Genomic DNA, 19,820 nt, shown 5'->3' on the forward strand with positions numbered 1-19,820 from the left:
GGGGGGGGGGCGGGAGTACCCGCTTTCTCTTAGTTGGGACCAAGACTTCCAGATGCGCAATAATTAGGTTTCCTCATTAAACAAAGGTTTCCCCATCATTCCCCTCCTCCCACCGTTCTCAGCCGCCAGAGCTCCTTACAAACCAAGCTGATTACCCTTCCCCGTCCCCACCCCCCCACCCCACCCCCTCACGCCCCAATCTCTGATATCCAGACTTCGGTCTACTGCTTCTATTTGTTAGGGTCTACCCGCACTTTAGGGTCCTTTACATACCTCTCCATTATTCTTTTTCTTTGCAAAGGCCAACTTTAAAGGATATTAAGATCTGATTCTCTCTTCATTTGAGGTCCCCTTCCTCATCTCTGCCTCTCAACGAATTAAAAAATTCCCTAGCGGTTGGCCTGACAGGAAGAGTGTCAACTTCGCTGCTCCCATTCCTTTCGGCTTCGACGGTCTCCACCCCTATCCCCCCTCCCTCCCATGTGGGTTTCAGTCCAAAGTGCAGGAGCGTGGATGGACCAAGAACTTGATGGGCACTAGTGCCAGTCACCAGTCAAGCTGCACCGCACACCCCCAGGCACTAGTCCCGGCCGCTAAGAAGCTCAAGGCCAGCACCTGCGAGCCCGCCTGCGCGCGTGTGGGCTGCTGCTCTACGGCTCCGAGCCCCACCTCTCGCGAGAAGCGCGTGACTCAGGGAACGCCTGCAGGGGTGTCTTCTAAACCTCTCCGAGACCCCCTATGCGGGCACGGGGACCCCAGGGATCCATCTCCTTGGAACAGAATGGCCTTTTCTGGAAAGGGATCTCAGTGGGCGAGAAATAGCCACCATTACGTTCAAAGCCTCCCGCGGGAAAGCTCCGTGTCTCTTCTCGGAGCTCTGGCCGACCCGCGTGCGGCGTCGCGCGGAGGACCGCGCCCACACGCGCTCCCGGAATCGCAGTCAGCTCATTCTCCCTGGCAGAAACAAGCGTCGCTCCTCTGGCTTTCAGTTACTCTCAGCTTACCTGCAGGGCGAACAGATTTGTATTTTTCCACCAAAAAACCTCTTGCTCTGGATTCCCCCAGATTTCCCCTTCCTCCTCATACGACCTCAGGCCAAAGAAGGGCAAGATAGCGGTTTGATTCTTTGATATGACACAAATAATTGTTGCATCATGTAACTTCCTGCATCTTGGTTTTAATTTGCAGTGAACCAAACAAAGATATTTGCAATTTTAAAATAAGCACTCGATTTAATAAATGGGAACATTGTGCAGAGAAGACTATGCCCCCCCACCCCCTTCAGAAGACGTTATTAGCTCTGACAGCATGCCGCTCAGGTTTGCGGAGAGGATTTTGTAAAGGGATGACAGACAGGAAGGCCAGCAATCATGGGCTCCTTGGGCTGAAGCTTTTTTTCTTTCTTTCTTTCTTTCTTTTTTTTTTTTTTTTATCAGAATGTTCTGTTCGATGCCATTTATCCTTGATGATAGAAAATTGCGCTGTTGCCAGGACGCTGCTGCTTGCCGCTGAAATAGAGGGCAGGAGCCACATTTCCATTTTCCGGCTTGAAAGCTATTCAAATGAATTTGTGGAGGGGGGGGGGGAACGTCTAGCGATAAACAAATGAGAATAAATCGAGTTCCCCTTTCCATTCTTTCCTTTAAATGGGTAGCTCTTCATTTCCGATATAAAGATTTTTGTTCATCAGTGTGTGGGAATACCTGGGAGATAGTGTAAGCCAACGTACAATTTATTTTGATGTTCTTAAAGTGACTAACCACATAAACATTTAAAAAGAATGCATGTCTAAACATATATAAAGTGTAAGAATTATATATACATAGATCCCGTACATACATACCTTCACACAATTCCAAAATACAATGCAAGATACACTCTTTCAGCAGAGTTTCAATCGAATATAATTTGCAAGCAATGCTGGCTGTTGGTAGTTATGGGCTTCTTACTCTTGTAGATACATGAATTGTTAGATGGGATCATTTTTAAAGCCCTCCCTCATGTTACATATTTCAAAACGTTATATAGTTTAATTACCCCGTAGGTCTTAACTGATTTAAACATTCTCCCCTCCCAAAAAATTGATAAAAGTCACCCTTTGTTATGGGATTGTCTCAAGTTAATTTTCCAAATTTACCTTTAAAGTTTTCTAAGCAAATACAAGTCAGAAGAGTTGGTACACCGAACTTCTAACCAATGTGAAAAGAAGAGGCTGGAGCCTGCACTTTCCTTCCTAAGAATTTCGATTTTCTGCTAGCTTAAAAAGGTCACATATTACTAGGAGCTCAAGGAATCATGTTCAAAATATGAAATTTTAAAAATGAGAATTTAAAAAATACAGCGCACTAGAATATGTACATAAACACTAGCAATGTCTTGACAGAAACTGTAAAACTTGAGGGGCTACCACTGCGTTTTAATAACTAAAAATTTTTACTGAATTCTAACTCTAATGTTTTGTTTCAAAGTCGGATACCCGCGTTAGAAAATTTTCAGCAATATAAAGTCTTAAAATGCTGCGACTAATTGTATTTGGGATTTCAAGTGGTACTTTAAGCTTCGGAAAAAAAACCACCCTACAATATTTTAAAACTTAACATTTTAAAAATGAACTGTGGGTCTCTAACTACTATCCTTTTAGCTACAGGATGTTTTCCGAATGATAGGCCACCGCTGTGCAAACCAGGGCTGCAGAGAGAGTAATACTGTAAGAACAGAGAGTGAGAGGCGGAGGGTGAGTTGATATTGATGTTTCGAACTTTTCCAATAGAATTTTCGGGCAACTCCCTCAGCCAGCCAGGATTCCAAGTTAACCGATTCCCGAACAATCCTTACTTAAATGAAAATTTCCTTGTTAACAAATTAGCATGATAATGAGAAAACAATTATCAACACCGTCAGATCCAGCTAAATGAAGCAAGGAAACGGCCTAGGAAAGTCCAATTTGCTCCTGTGTGTTGTGATTGAAACAACTGGAGGTGAGTGCAGCGTGTTTAGGCACTGAAGGAGATGCCTCCCCTTCCTTATCTTGGCCCTGGGAATTGTGTTCGGACAAAAAGCTTCACCAGCAGGCTGCTTTTCCAGTTGAGGCAATTCACCAGGTTCCTCATTGAATTCCCCCTCCAGGTAGGGGCTTGGGGGCGGGCAGCGGGAGTCCGGCGCCGCCAGGACGCAGAGGCGAAGGCTGGAGCTCTCGGGCGGGGCTGCGGGGGCTGCAGCAGAAGGGATCCCAGCCCCGCACCCCTTGCCCTGGAAGGAGCCTGACTTACAAGCTCCCCACCGCTCCGCACGGGACGGGCGTAATGGACGTTACGCAAAAGGAGGTGGAACCTCCTTGGGTGTCAGGGCGGGGATACGCGCGGGAAGGACCCCGGGTCCCAGGCGTCGGGTCCTATCTAGACCTTTATTCTGAGTCTATTCTGCGGAGTCGTCTTCTCCAGCCACTTCCTGGGCTTTGGCCACGTAGCATGGCTGGGTTTGAAGGGTGAAAGGGAAGTGGTGAAAGGAAAAAAAAATGGTCTTCGAGCGCTGACCAAAAGGAACTTGAAAGAGCGAACAAGACGAAGGTGCTCTCAGGAAATAGCAGGGCTCAGCTGGGTGAATGGGCTGTCGGGATCGGGACTTCTTGTGGGGGTGTCTTTGTGTAGCTAGGCGTGCAGAATTGAGGAAAAGGTGAGTTTGGGGTGGAATTGTGTAAACCAAGAATGGAGACCATGCGCTCGCGTCCTGGACGGAGAGAACCTCCGCCCCCACCCCTGCAATCCGGTTCTCCCTGGCAGTTCCGAGTCCCTAAAAACTGCAGGTTGAGCTACACTCTGGCGCGCCCTCTCCTAGGTAATGCAGCTGAAATCACAGTCAAGTTTGGCGGAGGGGAGCTTTTTCTACCCCTCCAAAAGGTGTATACACTAAGCATTAAAAATAGAAGTGATTTTTCCTTCACTTTCCGAGATCCCAGGAATATAGGACTTGCCTTTTTCTCAACAAAAGAACAAGCACCTCTGAAAGGCTGCAGAAACACTCACTCTTTAGGGGTGCCGGCATCCAGGAATGTCACACGCGGTGAAAACACAAAAGCTCAACATTTTGATATTTTAGAAGATTTTCCCTTCTTTTAAATCCTCTGCGTAAATGCCTGGTTGTAACGTGAAAGTGCTTTAGTGTGAAAACATGCTGCAGGGTTCCCTTTTTTTATGTGTACTAGCAGCTGCAAAACATTCCAAATGAGCTAGAAGGTCATTGTGGAGACTTATTAATATGACATTCAGTGCTGGCCTCATCAAGGAGCCAACAGCCTCGCCCCAGAAAATGAGAAAAGAGAAAGCCAAGGCGCTTAAAAATACCAAGTACTTTAAATTCTGCATTGCCTCCCAAATCCCAAATAACTTTTCATAGTTAGCCTTTGGACTGTTAACCCACCACATTCATATTCCGTTTCCCCTGTGTCCCAGGGCTGCATTTGTAGTTATTTCTTACATCTCCAGAGCTCTGAGATGTGCAGTGCAAACAGTAAAGAATCACATTAATCCTGCTTTGATCTCCAAAGGAAGATCATAGCACAAATCAGGTCAACACAGAGATAGACGCTGCTGTGAAAAGCAGCCCCCCCTCCCCGTTTTCCCTTTTCTTTGTGTGTGTGTTTGTTTGTTTCTTCAAGATATCTTTCTTGGCTTCAGGACATCCGTTGCCATTTGGCAAACTGGAAAGTGTCAATATGAACTATAAATAACTTTTAATTTAAAAGCAGGAGGATGAAATATCTTAGATGAAGCCTTTTTTTTTTTTTTGTCTTACAGATGTAGACGCTGGAGTTTATGTCCTCATCTTTCTACCTGGTTATTTGCATAAATACATTGGACCATTTTTCAAATACATGCCCCAAACACAACCTCCACAGGAACTTAATTGCCTGAAAAAAGTTATATTTCCTCTGCCTTTCTTTACCCTGAATCCTGAGGCATAGAATAATAGTAGTTAATCTGCTTAGATAATTTAAGACTTAAAGATTAGGAGGCCTATATTGACAATTTCAAAATTCAAGTCTGAGTGCTTTGGCTAAGCAAAGCTTAGGAGATGACAGATGTGATAAAAGAACTGCCAAAAACTAGACTTTATTAGACTAAAAAGTGTGATGTTTTTGTGGTTTTGAAAGAAATGATTGTTATAATGCTCACTCAATCCAAATGTGTCCCTAAACAAACAACTATAGGGTATTTTATTTTATACTACCTGATATTTATACACACAATACAGTATTTCACTCTGCTTGCACACACACCCAGACAAATTCTACAGTGCTTTTCAAGCCACCTCCCGCACAAATAAATACAGTTAATCAGGTAGTATAGTTAGTATAGCTGAGCTGCATACTCCAAATACGCGACGTGGACATAATCATAAACATTTGTGTTATGTACACATCATTCCCCTCATTTCTCCATTTTCTGTCAGTGCATCAACATTATATTGCAAGAAGCTGCTTGAGAAGCTGTAGCTGCCACCAGCTTTTTTCAGAACTTGTTGAATGGGAGGAATACATACAGATATCTGAATTTGTTAAAAAATGCTCTTCTGTTTCACATCATCCCTATTACAGTTGATTTTCATTTAATCTCAGTGGGCCAGCCTCCATGACAGCCCAATTCACACTGACACTGAGGCTACCCGAATGCTTCTACACGTTGGACAAAGTACATTAAGCTGCTTTGCATCAAACATGTCCTTTTAAAGTGATTTTAGATGCGTTTGGGAGCACAGCCTGGAAGGCGGACTACCATGGAAAGAGTGTACAGGAAGGAAGAGAGCAAAGAGAGAAAGCAGATGAGGGGAAAAAACCCTATGGGTGATGACTTAGGCAGAGAGACCTTTCATGGCCATAGATCCTGTCCTGTGAATTCCTGAGGTTATTTTCAGACTCTGCCTGTTCTCACCTCGGTGGCCTCCCTCTTCCCTGATCCATTCCTCTAAATATGTTACCATTAAAATCAGCTTCTGGAGACTCTGTAGTGGAAGCTGCCAAAATATTTCTTTATAGGATGTTGGGGATACTTTAACGGATATAGATACATAAAGCATTGCATTAAGCCTCTTAGGAATGCTTATTTTGGAGATATTTAATTGAAAAACGTTATTGTCACGTTCATATGAGCTGATTTGTGTGTTGTCTTACTTGTGACTTAACCTGCTTCTACAGTTCATTTTATAAGCTAACTTTATACATATTTTGAAGTAAAAAATATTTTCTCTCAAGAAAAGCAATGAATGTTGGATACTTGTTGGTCCTTAACGATGGAAATAAGCATTACATCTTAATTAGCTTTAGAGTTTTGCTAAAAATTCTCATCTCTTCAATCTGCTCTTTTCCTTTTACCAGGATCCCAAGAGCCTAGTCTGTCGCATGTGTGTAAGGGGAGAGAATAGGCCTCCTTGTCTTTTTAATTAAAGTTTATGCAGCTTGTAGAAAGTAGTAATTTTCTAGAAAATTAGATCATTTTAGATCGCTATAGTTCCACTCTACTATCTTAACCATGGTTCTAAGCAAATCTTGCCCTTTTAAAACCATCAATTATAAAGCAAAGAATACTGAAGAAGTCTTCTGAATTTAAAGTATTCAGATTTCACAATCTGACCCTGTCTCCATGAGAGTAGGTATAAATGAAGGATTCTACCATGTATGCACGGTGTGACAACCCACATTGGTTTCTTCATGGCTTATCAGAATGACAGACAGCAGTTGCCATCTCTGCTTGTCCTGATTCTAGAGGTTATGATTCACATGCACAAAGGGACTTCTTCAGTCACTGTTCTTTTTCTCAAGTTGGAAATCAAATTTAACCAGGAAGTAATCAAGGTATTAGACCGCAGGATAAAAAAACAAAAACAAAACAAACAAACAAAAAAACACCTGGCAAAAAAAAATTAGGCTTACTTTAAGGGGATTCACCCAAAGTTTTTAGGGGCTCCCCACTGCCTATAGAGCAAAGATAAGCTCCACAGTTTGGCATACTTGGGGAGGCTTAGAGCTTAGAGGCGAGGACCTTGGGTTCTCGAGTCAGACTGCTGCGGAATCTTGAACAAATTGTTTTTCTTCTCCATGTTTCAGTTTTCTTTTTGGACAATTAGAATGACAATTTGAACTGACATATTTGGTAATGGTGGAATTAAATGAGATAAATGCTTGTAAAAGACTTATAGTAAGGTGCTCTGTGAAAAATAAGTGTTCAAAAAATACTAGCTAATGCTTACCATTAACAATAATATAAGGCCTTTTGGTTCCTCCTTCTGCGTATGCCATCCCCTTATTCTAGAAAGCCCTCCCTGGCTCATTGCCCACCTGGCTAACTTCTCACCTCTCCAGCTCTGCTCAAGTAATACCACCCTGGGAAGTCTTCTCTGATGCTTGAAATTAGGTGTCTGTCCTTATGACTCCATAGTACACATTGCTTATTGCTTTCTTAGTATTTTGTAGGGTTTTTGTCTTTTTTTTTTTTTTGTTATTGTTGCTGTCTGCCTAATTTGACAATAAGCTGTCCTAAGTGCCATGTAATATTTATCTTCCTTTCTCAGAGATTATGACTGAGCCTGATGGATAGTAAATACTCAGTATATGTATGCTGGATGAATAAATATTCAGTCTTTCTGTCTTGTTTGCCTTTATAAATAAGTTGTAATTAGACAGATTCTTCTACATTTAGTTTTTGCTACTTAGTATACCTCAAGGAGAGTACTCAAAGGGACCTATCTGTCCCATAAGTAACGTTATGAAGAGTTTTGATTGTGGGCTCTGTAAGAAATTGTTGGTATTTTCAGGACAAAATATCTCCAGTAAGTTTCCCAATTTAGTTGAAGAGCTCACGAACGAGCTGGGTTACCAGTCAAATCTGTAGACAATTGACCATACTATTCAACATATGGTTTATGCATAGTCCTTGGATAGTGATTTGGATGATCTATACTGGTGTTAATAGTTAGGTTTCAACTAGCCCAGTGGGCTGCCAATTAATCCAATTATGCCACTGGTTTAAAGGACATATGTATGTGAAAAAGTCATTAACAGAGATTGCATGGATCATAAGTATCTCCAAGACCATTTAGGCTTGTTTCACTGGCATCTCGGGTTCATACAAATCTGGAACAGAAATACAGGGAAACCTTCATACAGTAGGCTAATTTGAGGGAAGATCAGTATAAACCATGATATGTCAGAATTATAAAATATTATATGTAACCTACCATATAGAAAATATTTACATAAGCCAGGGACCAATACTCTGTGGCCAAGACTTCATAACGGGGTCTGCTTTAATGAGTAGGCCAGGATTCTTTGCAATCGTTTCATTAATCGTCAGAAACAGTTATTACTGGAGTGTTTGAAAGCAGTTTGTTTTCTTAAGATTAATCACCCCCTGCAAAGCTCACTTAATTAGATTTGTAAACTCTCACTTCCACCAAAGGAAAAGTTAAGCCAGTTCCCCATCTTGGAATTATCAAATGTTTCAAAGGTACAAGGTCCAAATTAACTAGATTTTCCTGGAACAACTTAATAAATATATGAGTTAAGTGATAATAACAATGATTCCTACTGTTCTGCTCCTGTAAACCATAATTGATTTTGTAATCTTTCCTCTAGCCCCCTTGAAAATAAAACAAAGCAATACAAAATTAAAAAAAAAATTCCACTTCATTGTGAGAACAATAGAATTTCCATTGATGATGGAGAAATATTATGTTCTTTGAACTAAAGAATGAAGTAAATATTTCGATTTGGTTGCAGGTCCAGAGAACAGGCCTCACAGAAGCTGCACGAAGATCTTGGGAAAGGTCAGGCAGTCTATTTTCTTGTACCTAGGCAGAGAACTCCCATGCTGTCATAGAATAGACATTATTCAAAGCCCAGTACAGCTCTTACCCAGGACTTACATGCTCTCATGAGGCATTTCAATGCCCCACTCAGACAAAGGAGGTTAAGGAAAGGGAAGGAATGGAGAGACAGGAATTTGTATTTTGCAACTGGCATAAGACAATATGGAGTATGGGATCCTAAGATTAGGAAACAGTAAATATCTAGTAAGGGAAGTGGTAAAGTTCGCTGTGCAAATGGATCTTTCCATTTCTGCCACTTCTTTTGTGGCTCTTCCTATTTATATATGCCCCACATCTTTCCATGAAGGCTTTGAAGTGGCTTTAATAACAGACATGTAAAACAAAAAGAATTCTTTTACTTCTCTCACTCTCACTCCAGACCCAAGCTATGGAGTTGCTCATAGCAGAAATTTCTGGCAATGGAACTAATCTTTTACTAGCTTTATGATTAACACAATAACACGCATAAAAATCCCTTGTTTTCTTTTTCCTATGTAGATAATACTGCTCCAGAAAAAGACAGACTTTTTTTCTTCCCTCCAAATATCAAAATCAGTTTTTGCCACATAAATATGGCCTAAGTGGTCCACCTATCAACCATATTTAAACGATATTCAAACATAAGTCTACAACTTCTCTTGGAAGCCTATTCGTTGTGGTTGCTGAAAGGATAGTGTGAAAATTTTTTATTGTTTTAGATGGGACCTCCCAAGCCTGACTGTGAATTTTTATGCCTGAGTACCTAAGATACTCCAAGAAAAACATAGCTCAAACCACCACATTTTGCTTGCTTTCAGGTTCAAACCCTATAAACCACCACATTTTGTATGGTTTCCACCCCAAACCATAAGCTGGCATGAGATTCCACTAGATGCTCTGTTCAGGTCTAATTGAGATGTTTACCAACCTTGACAACATTTTTGGCTAACTTGTCACTAATTTGGAATGCAGGTGAAGCAAGCTGAGTTCTCAGCAATAATTTCTTCATTTGGATCCCTTTACTTGACAATCCCACCCCCACACCCCTGCCACCCGAGTAGGGGCCCAGAGCTATTGCATTGTCCTGGGTCAATCATTGTTACTTCCTCTGTGACATTCTACTGATGCTTGCCTTGCCTCGGACCTTACTCTTCCCTTCAAAACTTATTTCTGTATATTATTCCCTCAGGTTGTGCACTTTGCGGCTAATCGGATAAATCCGTTTTAGCTAAGGTGTTAATGGATTTAAAAATTCTTAGAGAATGCACAGAGCACTAGATTGCAAGGTCCTTGTGGGCAGACATGGTCTCTTGCTGACCATTTAGAGTTGCCAGATCACATACAAGATTTCTATTTGCTAAATCTGGCAACCCTATGACCATTGTATTTCCATCTTCTAGAAACCCCCACACAGCAGGTGCTCAATAAACAATGGTTGACTGAATGAAAGTAGTGAGGGATATATATCTTAGAATCTTTTGATTTGCTCTAAATTATATTGCATAGGGAGTTGGCTTACCATGTAGGACTAGAGCCATTTTATATGATTTCAGGCCTCTGTGTCTTTGATGGAGATTGAAGTAGGCTAATTCTGTATTTTGTGTGACCATTTTTCTAAAAGGACATCCTTCTGCCTTGGAGGAGCTAGTCGGATAGAAAGGGGTGAGGAGGGGCGCCTGGGTGGCGCAGTCGTTAAGTGTCTGCCTTTGGCTCAGGGCGTGATCCTGGCGTTCTGGGATCGAGCCCCATACCGGGCTCCTCCGCTGGAAGCCTGCTTCTTCCTCTCCCACTCCCCCTGCTTGTGTCCCCTCTCTCGCTGGCTGTCTCTCTCTGTCAAATAAGTAAATAAAATCTTAAAAAAAAAAGGGGGGGGGTGAGGAAAGGAATACCTGCTGTTAGCTCCTAGTTCACTACGAAAGAGCAATCCCAAACAATTGAGTTGGAAGGCCTTGAGGGAGTGGGAAAGCTTCTTGCTGTCATTCTTTCCTTACTAGAAGTGGGATCTCCCTTGATAACCACAAATATACAAATAGGAGCCTCCTGGGAGTTCACAGGTACTGGGAGGAGAAGTAATAACAGTAGTTTGGGCTGACTAGAATCTTTTATAAATAGTCCTAGTGCTCCCAAAGTCATCATCATGAGAATTCCTAAGGCCTCTGTGGAAGGGGAAATACTGTCTTAACATGTTTATTTTATAATTATGTTAAATTATCAATTACATTTATTGCTGAAACTGCCGTAAAATCATAAGGGTGCTCTTTAAGAGTGAGGGGCCATTGGATACAAAGTGTTGACTTTTTCTGCCTTTATTGCATCTACTGTTTTCTTCAGGAATTTTCTAGAACATTCCCAGCACTTTATTATGCTTCTCCTTGGTGTTGGTCAGTCAGTATCTCTCCTAAAAATGTGACTTGGAAAGTTAAGAAATTGGTGAGTAAGGTGCTTGCTCTTCAGGGACCTCCTGAATAGATCAGGTATGAGCATGTTGCCTATTTATTTAGAGCTGTGACTAAAGCTCATGGCAGATCTGTCTTTCTGTATTAGCTGCTGCTGAAAGACAACGGAGATACTTGAACTTTGAGACAAATCAACTCTGAGCCAGACTGAGCCCAGAATTCACATTTCCACCCCCGTATTCCTCCAAGTTCTGTTTTGTGAGTGGATTATCTCTGATGCTTGTTTATCTGATTTCTAGAATCTACTTCTGTCCTCAGGCACATTGTCAGATAGAGGAAAACTATGTGCTGTCTGGCTACTGAAATCTGTTCCTCTAACAAAACAAGGTCAAAATGACTTAAAAGTCTCATCCAGGGAGAGTGTTCTCAAAGGTGTAGAATTTCGGTTTTCTATGCTTGATGGTTAAAAATGTGGGTTTTGCAAATGAATAAACAAACAAACAAAAGCAGAAACAGACCCATAAATACAGAGAACAAACTGGTGGTTGCCAGAGGGGAAGGGGTAGGGGGATGGGCAAAATGGGTGAAGGGGAGTGGGAGGTATAGACTTCCAGTTATGGAATGAATAAGTCAGGGGGATGAAAGGTACAGCATAGGGAATATAGTCAGTGGTATTGTAATAGGGTTGTACGGTTACAGATGGTAATTATACTTGTGGTAAGCATAATGTATAGAATTGTGGACTCACTATGTTGTACACCTGAAACTAATGTAACATTATGTGTCAACTATAGTTCAACAACAACAAAAAAGAAAAAAACAAGAAAAATAAAATGATGAGATATTTTTAAAAATGTGGGTTTTGGAGTCAAATCTACCTGGAATGGAATTCTGGATCTGTCTCTTCGGTAGCTTGAATCAAGTTGCTCTACTCTTCTAAATTCTTGTTTCCTAGTATGGAAAAGGGAAATAATTATAGTATCTACTGTATAGGATTAATGGAATTAAATGATCTATTACATGGAGAGTTAGCCCGTAGATAGTAAGCGGTCAACAAATGACAGCCATTATTGTTCAAAGTCTGGAACAGAAGATTTTCTTTTTAAACAGAATCTCAGAATGTTTCTGTCCAACAAACACACCTGTGTGGCCTGGATTCTGCTTGTGGGCCATGATGGAAACCGTGGCAGTAATGTCCCCACACCTGGTCGGCCACATTCCTGGCTCTTCCCCTGAATGTCCAGCTTCTGGTTTAACTGGAAGTTAGGACATAGAGTCAGGATATTCTTGCACCCTCTTTCGTAGCCAAGACTAGAGCCCAGCAGGAGGGTGGGTGAGCCCTGGTGCCAATCGCAGTTGCTTCTGAAATTCCTGGCTTCTTCTCTCTACCTCTCTTTCAGGGGGTGGGTGTTTTGGGGATAGTACATTTCCAGCACTGTAGAGGTGGCAGCTGAGCCCACCGCCTGAGGCCGTGCTGGGTTTCTGGCCCTGCCCCCAAACTTCCAGTGCTCTTCCGGCTCAACCAGAAGTTCAGGTGTGGGGTGGCTGGTGGTGTGTGTTGGCCTGGCAGAGTGGGTGGGGTGCAGCGGAAAATACTTGAGCAATGAATCTAGAGGCCCTGGGGAAGTTTGGTTTTTGGTTTTTAAGTGGAATTTTACTTTATATGCCGTGTGTCCCTTCTACCTCTTCTGAGCTTCCCAAGGGTTCCATCCCACCAGGAGTGTAAGGGCCACTGCAGGGGAGCCGTGAAAAGAGATGAGAAGGAAGAAGTTGAGATGATTCCTCCCTTTAGCAGTCTCTTCTACCATCTCTCTGATGTTCTCTCTCTTCCTAGCATTTTTGTCCTTTTTAGTCTTTTCACTTCTGGCTATCCACAGAAATAGAACCTGAGGTTAAAAAGCTGAGGGAACCTCAAAATTCTTGTTTTTTTCATCTCTGTTCACCCTTCCAGTCCTATCTTCCATTCTCTTTGCTATTCTTCTTTTTTAGAACATAGGATAAGGGAGCTTTCCAGAAGATCAGGAAAAAAACAAAACAGAGGGAAATCAGGAAGTAAAGTAAGGAAGCTAGAGAGGAGGAGGAAGGGGGTGGTGAGCCCCTCAATCCCAAGTTAACAGGAAATGATCCTGAGTTAATACAGAGCTGGCAAGGCTTTCTGTCTTATTTAAAGTACAGAAAGGAATTTGCTGAAATTTGATAAAATTGGAAAGGAAAATCCAAGCGAGGAACCCCCCTCCCCCACAAGACTAGGGATGATATTAAACCACTAAACGTGTTGAGGAAGTCTGGCCATATGCCTGCAGATGACCGATCCAGATAGACTAAGAGGCTTAGAATTATCTCCTGATATTGGTGTGTGTGTGTGTGTGTGTGTGTGTGTGTGTGTGTGGTTATAGCTATGTGTATTTTATACATAAGGTAGGAAATATGAAAAAGCCAACTAACTTTAATCATAACGAGTATGGCAGAAATACAGAGAGGTAATAAAAGGGTATAAACTTCCAGCTATAAGACTAGTAAGTTCTGAGGATTTAATATATAACATGGTGACTACAGTTGATAACACTATGTTGTATAACTAAACATATAAATTCTCAGGAAAAAAAGGGATAAATATGTGAGGTGGTGGATGCGTTAGTTAAGTAGATGGGGGATCCTTTCGTCATGTACATGTATAGCAAATCACCATGATGCACACTTTAAATTTCCTACAATTTTATTTTGTCAATTATACCTCAATAAATTATTGAGCTAAAAAATTATTAAGAAGAGTAAATGTTTTCCTTTCATAGGATTATATTATTTATATGGATTTGTATAATAAACTTTTGAAATGCTATTGCAATGGTAAAAGACCCTGCTTGAAAGACTCCTAGGTGTCTCACTTCCCTCAGCAGAGGGGCAGCTGCCCACAGCCAGGAAGCGGCCACGTATATCTTCGTGCCTCCCATGCTAGGACAGTGCTGGGCACATACCAGTGTTTCTTGAGCTAAACCAAGCTGGGGGAGAATAGCGAAGGGGAAATTTTTTTTTTTAAGATTTTATTTACTTATTTGTCAGATCGAGAGAGAGAGAGAGAGAGAGAATAAGCAGGGGGAGCGGCAGGTAGAGGCAGAGGGAGAAGCAGGCTCCCCGCTAAGCAAGGAGCCTGATGGGGCTCAGATCCCAGGACCCTGGGATCATGACCTGAGTTGAAGGCAGATGCTTAACCGCTTAACCGACTGAGCCACCCAGATGCCTCTGAAGGGGAAATTCTAAGGAAAAGTTATTAGTTGTTTGCTTGCTTATTTCAGCATCTTATTGTCTTGGTGATCTCATTTAGAAATCCGCTCCCATTTTTCTCTTGAGACTAAACTCTCAGAATTAATTGAGATGATTTTTCTGGCCCCCATTTACTGAGCACTTCGTCTGGTCAGGCCTTTAACTATCCTGGGGCTCAGTACTCATCACAGGTGGTACCACTTAACGCTACACAGCCCAGAGATGTGGGGATCTTGACTGTTGTGCACAGCATCCTGCTCATGGCCAGGACTCTGTACATCTTCAAAAACAGCAGCAACAGGGGCGCCTGGGTGGCACAGCGGTTAAGCGTCTGCCTTCGGCTCAGGGCGTGATCCTGGCATTATGGGATCGAGCCCCACATCAGGCTCCTCTGCTATGAGCCTGCTTCTTCCTCTCCCACTCCCCCTGCTTGTGTTCCCTCTCTCGCTGGCTGTCTCTATCTCTGTCAAATAAATAAATAAAATCTTTAAAAAAAAAAAAAAAAAACAGCAGCAACAGCTGCGAGAGGAATCCAAGCACCAATTTGTTGGAATAAAGCAGAACAGGGCTTTCCCATATGGTAGATATATCTCAGATGGCTTTATTAGATGTAGGGTGATTTTTCTTGTAGCCTAGGGGCTTTCTGGAGGGAATCTGAAATCTTTTCACTTATGCCCACATCATTGCCAGATGTGGATACAGTGGAATAGACCTTATCCTCTGTGTGTGTGTGTGTGTGTGTGTGTGTGTGTGTGTGTGTGTATAAAAGTGGCAAATTCTGGTTCCCATAACAAGTTTCAGTTCATGTCACTTTCACTTTCTTACGCAAAAATTTCTTGTTGAGCCTTTCAAATGTGCAGCAGGACTCTCCCTGCCCCACCAGAATATGTTATGGGTCAGACTGTGTTCACCAAAATGTAAAACTAGCGGCAGTAAAATAATGATAAAACATGGTAATTTCATAAAAGGCCTGTTAGTCTTGTATTCTAATAGTAGGATGTTATGGAGTGCTTCACCAAAACTTAAAAATTCATAATGATTACTGATACCACTAATCAGAATGTGCCATGCGAACAGCTCAGGGATCTGTTGTATTCAGCTGTCATGTGGTTGCAATCATACCTTTTTAACTGCCATCAGAGGTAACTGTCAGCAATACCATGTCTTCTCTGCAGTCTATTGCAGCTTCAGGTCCCCAGGGTTCCATCCTGAGTCCAAGGTGATTTGTACGGTACGCTAATGACCTGCTGATTGTCTGCACAAAAGCATAATCGTACACTGTTCAGGCAACACTGTGATTCCACACAAAAGCAAAGGACTGTCTGGTGTCAAAATAATACCATAGTCTAACTTTGATAAAGGTTTTTTAACTGACTATAGGTACTATTTGGTGCTAAAGCATGTGGCAGAAATAATGTTTATTCAAATAACTAACAAGTTGGCAGCAGGAGAAATTTCAGGAATGTGTGTGTGTGAGTGTGTGTGCGTATGAAAAGGATGCTATTTGATAGCTGTTTCTGGCCCGATTTTTGGTTCTAATTTTGAAAGGTATAGAAACTAGCAAATATCTTAGTTTCAGTTAGATATTTATTCATGATGATTATTAATGCACATTTTAAATAATGTCACTGAAGGGTTTTCTTCCTAGGGAGTGAGGATATGTGGTGAACACTATATCTATTTTCCTATTATCTTTTGACCGACCTCCCCAGTCTGTCTCCATGAGCAGGTTTGGGGCTGTAGAGAGCCAGGTGAAGTCATCTCAGTACTCTTCCATGGATGTGACGCTCCCAGGGCGTCTCCCCTCTAAACCTGAGGACAGAGAAGAGAACCTGTCCTGTGATGGAAAAATGGAACACACTGAAAATCGTAGCCTGCTCCTCTTTTTTCCTGCCCCCATGCTCCACTGGCTGCAGTCTGGCAGTATGTGTGTGTCTAATGGGCTGGTTCTTCCCTACGGGGTCTTGTCACCAAGTCATTTATCTGTTTAGCGATGGAGGAGAATTCCTGCTAAGACTCTGATCTGGATTCCAAAGCTAGATTCCAAGACTTGACTTGTTTGCTTGTTTTTTCATTCATTTGTTTCTGCTTTCACCCATTCGGTGACTGTTTTAAACCCGTTGTTACATACCAGGCACTATGCTAACGACCGGGATGATAATGATGAATAAGATTTGGCTTCAGCTCTCAAGCCCTTTGTTGTCCTGTAGGAGTCAACTGGCTATTACCAAATGCTTAAGAGACAGATTATCAAGGATCATTTGTCAGCTCAGTTCTGAAAGAATTTAAAGAGAATGCGAGTTGCAACATGTTGACAAAATGAAAGCTCTTCCACTAGACTGTAAGCTTGTTTAGGGTAAGAAGCAAGTCTTGTCCTTGGAATTATTTACAACTCTGAGTGCAGGAAGGACACAGAGCCTGTGTTATATAAAACGTTGTTGAAATTTTTGGAGTTTTGGAATTGGAATTGAATTTTGGAATTTGGAAAAAAAATCTTCAGCAATGGACAGTAAATTGCAGATGCCAAGAGTAGGGGCTTTGGGGTCAGCTAGGAGTTTGCCCTCTACTGATACAGCTTCACTTAGTAACCAGTAATGGCTCTCACCCCATCAAGTTTATTTGTCCATTTCAAGCCATGTGTGCTTAACACCTGTGATATGTCAGTGCAGGTGCTCGGTGTTGTGGATTCAAGAGTGAACAAAATGGAAACAGGATCTTTCCTCATATAGCTCATGGTAGAAGGGGTATGGGGATCTCAGAACAGATAGAATTCCAATAAGGTGTGTTAATTTTTATGAGAAAGGAGCCCTACTGTTGCCCAGGAGTCATCCTTGGTGACTGCCGAGGGGAGGGGTTCGATGGTCAGGGAGATGAGTGCTCCAGCCCATAGGGACAATGTATCAAGCCCTGGAGGTGAAAATGATCATGGTGCATTCCAAGGACTTAAATATATATTCAGAATCATTGACTTGTCACCTGCAAGGAGAGGAGATCGAGATAAAGCTGGGGAGATGAGTGGGGCCAGACCTTGAATGGTCTTTGTAGGGAGTGCTAAGTGGTCTGGATGCCACTGAAGACTAAAGGAAATTTATTGAAGGGGTTTGAACGGGCAGTGCCACAATGTAATTTGCATTTTTGATCTATTGTTGGGCTACATATTGGATGGAGAATGGAGGAGGTGAGAGACATACTAGCTAGGAAGGCTCTTGCAGAAATCGAGGTGGAAAATGGTCCATAGTGATTGAGGTATTGTGGAAAATGCTTAAGCTTGAGAATCCAATAAGACTTGGCTCTAAAACTTAACTATCTTTGTGACTTTTTACCAATTATTTTACATAACTCCCACACTTTCTTCTGCAAAATGGAGTAATTTTGTCTATCTGATGAGGAACTTAAATGGAATACTGTAACTAATTTGCTAGATATTACATGACACACACTTAAATGATAGCCCCTTCTTGTCCTAATAGTCCTCCTTCCTCTTCACTTGTATTTCTTCTCCTTTAATGTACAACTGTGTGCTTTTATTTTTTTTCAAGATTTTATTTTAAAGTAATCTCTACACCCAATGTGAGGCTTGAACTCACAATCCCTAAGATCAAGCATTGCAAGCTTCACCAACTGAGCCAGCCAGGCACCCCCAACTTTGTGCTTTTAAATAGGATCTTTATTACTGTTATTGGTCCTTTTTATTCCTGGACCCTGTGTATAGAGAAGGGTCCTCCTTTTCCTTCTGCCTTTGTGACCATTGTAGTTCTCCCAGAGTGTTCTGGGCCGTCACAATGGTACCTCTGAAGTTACTTCTTTGGAACACTTCATTCTTGTCTATGTGATGTTACAACCAATGAAAACCAAGCTTGGTAAAGATGAAAATCTTTGCTCCCTTCCCTTTTGGAACTTTCTGGTAACTGCATTCTCCTCCTCATACCCTCGGAATGCAGCTTTGGTATTATCTTTGGCTGTCCTCAGGGCTGCTTCTTAAGCACTTGTGGAGAGAGAACTTGTATTTTTTACAGAATAGACCTTATTTTCACTCGGAGAATATTCCAAAATCCTGTCATATTTTCCTTTCTGACATCTCTAAAACTCATCTTTTCCCACTGGTCTCCAATAGCTAAAATCCTTTCCTGCATTTTGGACCTCTTTTCTTCTTCTCCTTATAAATACCTCCATTGTGGTCTCTATTCTTGAGTTCTGTCTCTGTTAAAGCAATCTCTTTGGTGCCTTCATTACAACATCTTTTTAAAATGCTCTCCCCAGTTTCTCTCATCTGCGTTAAATCTGGACTTTAGGGACGGACATGCACTGCTCGTCCTTGCCTGATTTTTTTTTTTTCCCTCCTGGTTTCTTATATTTCTTCTTCATTTCTTAATACATTGACCTCCTTATATGTGTTCTTTTTCTTTTTCTCATTCACTTTTTTGTTTTCTTAGGCAGTTTTCAAGCTGTCTCCTCCCTAGCCAAGGACATTTTCTTTCCTTTTTACATGCCAAACCCAGCCTCAAACAAGTTGTATCCTGAAACCCCTCTCTTGTTTTTCTCATAGGTTTCTTCCTCATTTGTTAAGGTCTCCCTCTTCATAATGTTGGCCTTTTCTTTATCAAGTGATGCCACTGCTACATAATAAGTTAATATATGCTCTTTTGATATAAGCAGATCTATTATTTTCTAAGGAGGGTCTCTGCTATTAATTGACTTAGGTCCATTCTCTCGCTTCCGTTGCCACTACCTTGAGGTTGACAGTTACCTCCCATTTAGTCACACTGTCTCAGCTCTCTCTCCCAGCTATTCTGCCCTTAACATCATGCTCAGGATATCTTTCTGATCTGGTGTTTTTCTTTTCTTTTCTTTTTTTTTAAAGATTTTATTTATTTATTTGACAGAGATAGAGACAGCCAGCGAGAGAGGGAACACAAGCAGGGGGAGTGGGAGAGGAAGAAGCAGGCTCCTAGCGGAGGAGCCTGATGTGGGGCTCGATCCCACAATGCTGGGATCACGCCCTGAGCCGAAGGCAGATGCTTAACCGCTGTGCCACCCAGGCGCCCCAGTGTTTTTCTTTTCTTAAACAAAACAGAACAAAACAACAAAATTTCTGGCTTTCCCTGGCTTGTGGAATGAGATTTACCTTCCTCAGGCGTGCATCAAGAATCTTCATACCATCGCCCCTCCTCACCATTCCGGATTCCGCCTGTCACTCTGTACCCCGAATCCTAAATTCCAGTCACATGGGACTGCTTGAGGCATTTTACTACATACAGAGGTTGAGAGTGAACTGCTATAGACCAAATTCAGGCTTCAGAATTCTTTGCCATTAAAAAAAAAAAA

The 19,820-nt window shown here is 41.9% G+C and overlaps 1 long non-coding RNA gene across 1 annotated transcript; it reads right to left on the reverse strand.

The window, feature by feature from the left end:
- Positions 1-1,077: 1,077 nt before the first annotated feature.
- On the reverse strand, positions 1,078-16,518 carry LOC103658752. The gene is made up of 4 exons (XR_567272.2): positions 16,200-16,518; positions 15,618-15,750; positions 12,113-12,185; positions 1,078-1,703 (listed from the first exon to the last, which is right to left on the reverse strand). It is a non-coding gene; the product is annotated as an uncharacterized LOC103658752 (long non-coding RNA).
- Positions 16,519-19,820: the final 3,302 nt, after the last annotated feature.

Source organism: Ursus maritimus, unplaced genomic scaffold, assembly GCF_017311325.1.
Source record: "Ursus maritimus isolate PB19 unplaced genomic scaffold, ASM1731132v1 scaffold_3, whole genome shotgun sequence".
In the NCBI taxonomy this organism is placed as follows: Eukaryota; Metazoa; Chordata; class Mammalia; order Carnivora; family Ursidae; genus Ursus; species Ursus maritimus.